Below are 6,340 nucleotides of genomic sequence, written 5' to 3' on the forward strand. Positions count from 1 at the left end.
AAGCAATCTTCATGCTTCAACCTGCCTCGTCCTATTTTGCCTCTTTAGGCTTTCATCTTTTTGCTTCTCTACAACTTTTTAGCAGCTTCCACCACTATCCAGACACACTGGTCAATAATTTGCTTTTGCTTGGAAATGTTTTGGTGTAGCAAGGTGTAATGTAGCAGTTCTACCAAGGCTATTTAAGATTTTCTCTGTATCGTTGCAAACAGCTTCCCTCCTGCCCCCTCCCCCGCTTGTTTCTGTCTATATTTGCAATGTTCTAAGTGAAAATGGCATTTGCTACACAGAAGGGAGAAACCTCTGAAAAGGCACAGGAGAACCAATGATTCCTCAGCCACTAATCTAGCAGCTAAAACCTAAGTCCCAATGTTATTAATGCTCATCATTTTTCCTCATTTTAGCAAATGAAATATGTCATTTTGACAGGGATTTCTTAGTCCCATATTCATCCTCCTTTTCTGAAGAACAAGACATCTAATTGTTCAGTATTTTGCATGGGCTTCAAAAAGAATCTTTAGGACCTACAGTGGAGAAAGAACCCAAGATGATTCAGAATCTCCCAAAAGCAGCAAGAAGAGTGCTACCAATTTTCTTCTGTATCTAAACTTGTTTTCTCCACTACACAACTCCACAAAACTCACTGAAGTGAGAAAAATCACATTTTTCCAGTCTATGAAGCACTGTATCTCTGTTTCTGCTTTCATGATTTTCCTGGAGGGCAACTTAATCAGAGTTTAATGCACTGAAGATGAGGAAGGAGGAGAGAACTTTTGCATGGGGAATTATTTTTTGGGAATACAAGTTTCTGCTAATGCAGGGAACGGTGTAGCCCTTTAGAGAAGGAAATACAGACCAGGCCAGGCTGTTTTCTTATAATAGTTTTGTTTGGTATAATATCAGCAATCCAATTAAGCTTATCAAGTTTGGAGTAGATCCTCAGATTTCCTTTATCAATAAGGCTAGGGTATGATGAGTGTTTCAGAATACACGTGCTAGTCATTTTCCTTCTTTCATTAGACTGAGAAGTTTACTCTAATCCATTCTTTCACAGAATGAACCGTGATCATAAAACAAAATAAAAAATCAGCTGCTTCCATTTCAGCTTTCTTGTTGAGAAAAATATTTCAGCTACAGGGTTTAGGGACTATAGAAGTGCATCGATACTCAGCAACTTTTCATTTCTCCTCTCCTACTCCAGGGAAGCAGTCAGGCCCCTGCCTTGCACCTTCAGTTCTTTCTATACTGCTGTTATTTTTAGCTTGGCAAAGTTTAGCCTAGTGAAGATTAAACTTATCTGTATAAAAGAGAATAATGGACTATAAGAATACAATTAACAAAAACAATGCCACAAATTCTTGGGCAACAGAAATGTTTTCCTGTCTTTCGGGAAGAGTTAAAAATACCTTTAGGAATGATTGCATCTATTTAATTCTATGTGATCATACATTTAATTATATGTGACATTTAACTGACATTTTTCTTCCAGTTCTTCTTGCACATCTTTAAAGTATACCTGTCTTTGCATATTTGCATTTAGCAATGTAAACACTTGGTCAGTTAGCTCTAACTCACTCCTCAGATCCAAAAACCAGGTAACTACTTTCAACACAGCTGCTTTGAGTTAGATTTGAACTTACAGCAGTCCTAAATGTTACTGGTAGTTTCCAGAGGCAAACAGTACCTTCTGGTTCTAGCATATTCTAAATTATCAAGATATTTTACTTTGTAAAATAATTAATTTACTAAATATTCCCAAAAGCTCTTTCCTGCTAATCAGATATGCTTCACTTTACATTCAGTATGTTTGAATGAAATTGAATCTAAGTGCTGAACATATAAGCTTTCATATAAACTTTCTTGTCTCTTCAGATAGCAGCATACTACTCTTGGATAGCACGTGACTTTTAAATTAATTTATTAACTGCTTTGGGTAACCTTCATAGAAGAACAGGTATAACATCTGTCTCTAATATATAATAACGTGGCTATTGTTGCCTAATGCTAAGTTTTTAAGATGTACGGAAAGAGTTCATGTCTATACTTCTCAGTAGCCTAGAGGATTTATTATATTACCCAGTGCTTTATTAGATTATTATGATCTTGCAGTTGAAAAATGGACGTATTCTCTGTTTTGTATTATATACACAAATCACAGTATGGACAAATGGATTGATTATATTTTCCCTGGGAATTCCAAATCAGTTTTGTTGCTGACACACACTCAAAACACCAAATAAACTAAGAAAACTTATTTTTATTTTCTTAGTAAAAAGAGATTATTATATTTATTTACTTACATTCAAAGAGCTAAAGCCTACACTTAGTGTCACTTTAAAAAGAAAAGTAGATTTGAACACTTTTATGCTTCAAGAAAATGGAAATAAATTACAAGACCTAATTGCTAACAAAAAAGGGCCATTTTCTCAGTATGCAGGAGAAGAGATGGGGAAAAATAAATTCTTCTCTTACCTTTGGGTCTTGTTCAAGCTTGCGTTTGACAACAGAATTTGCCTGTCCTCTAGTAAGCCATACATAAATAAAACCAGAGCAGCTTTGCACTTTTTTTCAAGTGCTACATGGAAAGTTACCTGGAAAGAAAGGTAAGTAGGTCTCTTCTATTGATGTACATTCTTCCTTTGACTCAGCTTCAGTTGCTTCCACAATTAAAGGACCAAGCCAAAACCAGACAATCCAGAAATCCAGAGATCAAAGCAACAATGAAATTGTAGCTATGCATCTTGGAAAGCAAGCAATAAGTAAAGGTTTTAATTTTTGACTGAAGTTAGATTTTTTTTTTTTTTTTTTTTGTAAATAAGGCCCGTGTAATCCTGTCCATGTCTGGTGAAAGGAAGATTCAAAGCACTTTGCAATTATGGCATAATCTGCTATAGAAGAAGCCTCTCTCATGGTTTTGATTAGCAAGTTGGTATCATCTGAAGCAAGAATGATTCACAGTATATTACACTGTAGTTGTACCTACAGAATACCAGTACCATCTCGAATACTTGCCCTGAGATTTCCCACTCAGCTCAGTTAACATTGTGCCATTTCTGGCCAAGGGATAGAAAACATCACCCTGCTCTCTGCAATAGTCTTCAGGAAACGTTAATTCTGCTGCTACTGGTGATGACCTCACAGTTTTACTGCACTTGATACCTCTGACACAGTCCCACACAACATCTTTTCTGCTAAACTGGAGGGAGGTGGGTTTGATGGATGAACTATTTAATGGATAAGGAACTGGCTGGATGGCCGCATCCAGAGTTACCGTCAGTGGTTCTACGCCCAAATGGAGATCAGTAACAAGCGGTGTCCCTCAGGGGTCCATACTGGGACTGGCACTCTTCAGAATCTTTATTAGTAACACAGACATCGGAGTGGAGTGCACCCTGAGCAAGTTTGCAGATGGCACCAAGCTAAGTTGTGTCTAGCCCTTGATATGCTAGAGGGAAGGGATAACACGCAGTGGGACCTTGACAGGTCTAAGGAGTGGGCCCGCATGAATCTCATGAAGTTCAACGAGGCCAAGTGCAAAGTCTCCCACCTGGGTTGGGACAATCCCCAATATCGATCCGGACTGGGGGATGAATGGATTGAGCGCAGCCGTGCAGAAGAGGACTTGGGGATACTGGTAGATCAAAAATTAGGTATGAGCCAGCAATGTGCGCTTGCAGCCCGGAAAGCTGTATTGTATCCTGGGCTGCACAAAAGGAAACGTGGCCAGCAGATTGTCAGAGGTGATTCTCCCCCTCTAAGCTACTCTACCCCACCTTACCTCGAGTCCTGCACCCAGCTCGGGGGTGCCCAGTACAAGACAGACAATGATCTGTTTGAGCAGGTCCGGAGGAGGAGGAGGGGCACTAAGATGATGAGAGGGCTGGAACACCTCTCCTGTGAGGAAAGACTGAGATAGTTGGGGTTGTTCAGCCTGGAGAAGAGAAGGCTCTGTGGAGATCTTATTGTGGCCTTTCAACATATAAAGGGGGGGATCATAAGAAAAACAGAGAGAGACCTTTTACCAGGACCTGTAATTACAGGACAAGAGGCAGTGGTTTTAAACTGCAAGAGGGTGGGTTTGGATTGGACAAGGAAGACATTTTTTACAATGGGTGGTGAGAGACTGAGGCTGCTGAGACACTGGAATGGGCTGCCCAGAGCAGCTGTGGATGCCCCCCCCCTCCTTGGAAGCGTTCAAGGTCAGGTGGGATGGAGCTTTGAGCAACCTGGTCTAGTGAAAGATGTCCCTGTCCATGGCAAAGGGGCTGGACTAGATGATCTTTAAAGGTCTCTTCTAACCTACATCCTTCTGTGATAAGTGCTTCGGGGCAAATGCTGGGCTATGTATTTGCAGAGTACAAAATGCCCATTGGGCCTGGTCTATAGCCTAGTCTGGGTAACGCTGCTTCTAGAATTCTTGCAGTTTGCAGGTGGGTGGGGAAGGGAGGGAAGAGCAGTAGTTGTTGTTTCCTGGGACTTTTTTGCTTTATCATTTACCATACTATTTTAACTTTGAATTATCATGTATGCTATAAAACAAATCAAATTATTTTAATCGAAATCTGATGACCCCTTTAATTTTAGATGTGTCAAAGCAATGAATTCTGCAAATTAGCAATTATAATGTTAAAAAATCCCATGTATTAGAGAAAAACCTTAAGTTGGTGCAAAGAAAGGAGCTAAATTAACTTTTTTTTATTCCCAGAGTGAGGCCAGGGAATTAATTTTCATATTATGTAAGAGTTTAACAATACCTCCTCTTGTACTTTTTAAGTAGTAGAACAGGAGGAAATACAATGTTGCTGCATTGCACTCACTCTGTTAACCCTCCTATTTGCATTTCCTGACTTTTATTTTTAGATATTCAACCTCAGTGGTACATGCACAGGAGTTTTTTGCATTGCATTCAATAACATTTTAAGTACTTTGAAAAATAAATGTTACAGACAATTTAGCTAGCTAATCTCCTGCCCTACCTCTCAACAGGTTATTGTTCCTGAATGTATACCATTTACCTTTTGTTTCCCAAGGTTGATCTATGCCAAAAATTCCACAATAAAGTGGAAGTCTTGCTTCAAAGAAAATTTGAAGGCAAAAATTACTTTAGATTATTAAAAGATAAACTAATGCTTAAGTATATAGTAAGTTAAAAATAATCGTTTCCCGATAGGAAAAGTCTTATAGTAGTTTTGGGTTTTACTAATTCCAGCTTTTAAAAGTGGAAGAAAGAAGTGTGATTGTAATAAAACTAAAATACAATACAAACATGCCACTAGAGGCAAGGTTCCCTTCCACCTCACGACTGAAACAGCCCAAGTCTGGACTGTATCCTTATCTTGATCTTGGGTTTGCTTAAACTGTTCTATTACTGAATATGAAGAGTTTTTATCCCAAGCTGAGCAAGAACTCTGAAATCAATCTGACTGAAAGCTCGTTGCTGCTTCCTCATTAATATGCCAGAAGGTCTGTGTGACATTTCTATGGAATGTCTCTGTGCTCTTGGGACTGATGATTCAGCGCAGAGCTGCTTGGAATTTCTACAAAACTTCAGCCCTCCTCACTTCTCAAATGGCTTCCTTTTACCAGCTTGTCAAGCTAAACTAAAAATAATTGCTTTGTGTGCAATAACAAGGGGAAGGATGGAAATTTCACAGCGCAATTTATTAGGCAGCTCACTAGAAAGAGGAAGCTGCATTTTTAAGAGCAGCATTAAATATATCTCCCACGTTTAATTTTTTTTTTTTTTTTCTGCAGTTAGAAAAAAAAATGCCAAATTTTAAGGTGCATAGTGAGTAACACTCAAGGTAAATGAGTATGCAATTAAGATGTATGTAATGTCAATCTGATGAAATTTTTTCCTTGTTTGTCATAGTTTCATGGAAGAGGTCAAGGAAGAAGCTGTTTAGAACAGGGCTAGTAACTGACAAAACAGACATGTGAAAGAACTGAAAGTCTCAAAACAGGTATAAAACCACAGACTAATTTTGGTTTTCACAACAGTGTAGAGTTTAGAGACTAGCCTCACCACTAATTAAATAGTATTTAATGGAAAAGACCCACTTCAAGAAAATGAATGCCTCATCATACCTCTCAAAATCCGGCAACTGTCCCCACAGGCCTACAGATAGAAGGTACCAATCTGCGTCCCGTGTATAAGTGATTCTGCTACAAGTCATCCTTTGATTCACAGTAAAATAGAACAGGGACAAAGACAAAAGAAATCGTGGGGCCCACTGGTAAGTAGAAGTCAAGGACCTTACACACGTTCTCTCCACATGAGCTATTTCTTTGTAAACATATTTTAAACACAAACATATTTATGAAAGTAACCAGAGCGGGG

The sequence above is a fragment of the Tyto alba genome, unplaced genomic scaffold, assembly GCF_018691265.1.
Source record: "Tyto alba isolate M040663 unplaced genomic scaffold, T.alba_DEE_v4.0 Super-Scaffold_17, whole genome shotgun sequence".
Taxonomy (NCBI): Eukaryota; Metazoa; Chordata; class Aves; order Strigiformes; family Tytonidae; genus Tyto; species Tyto alba.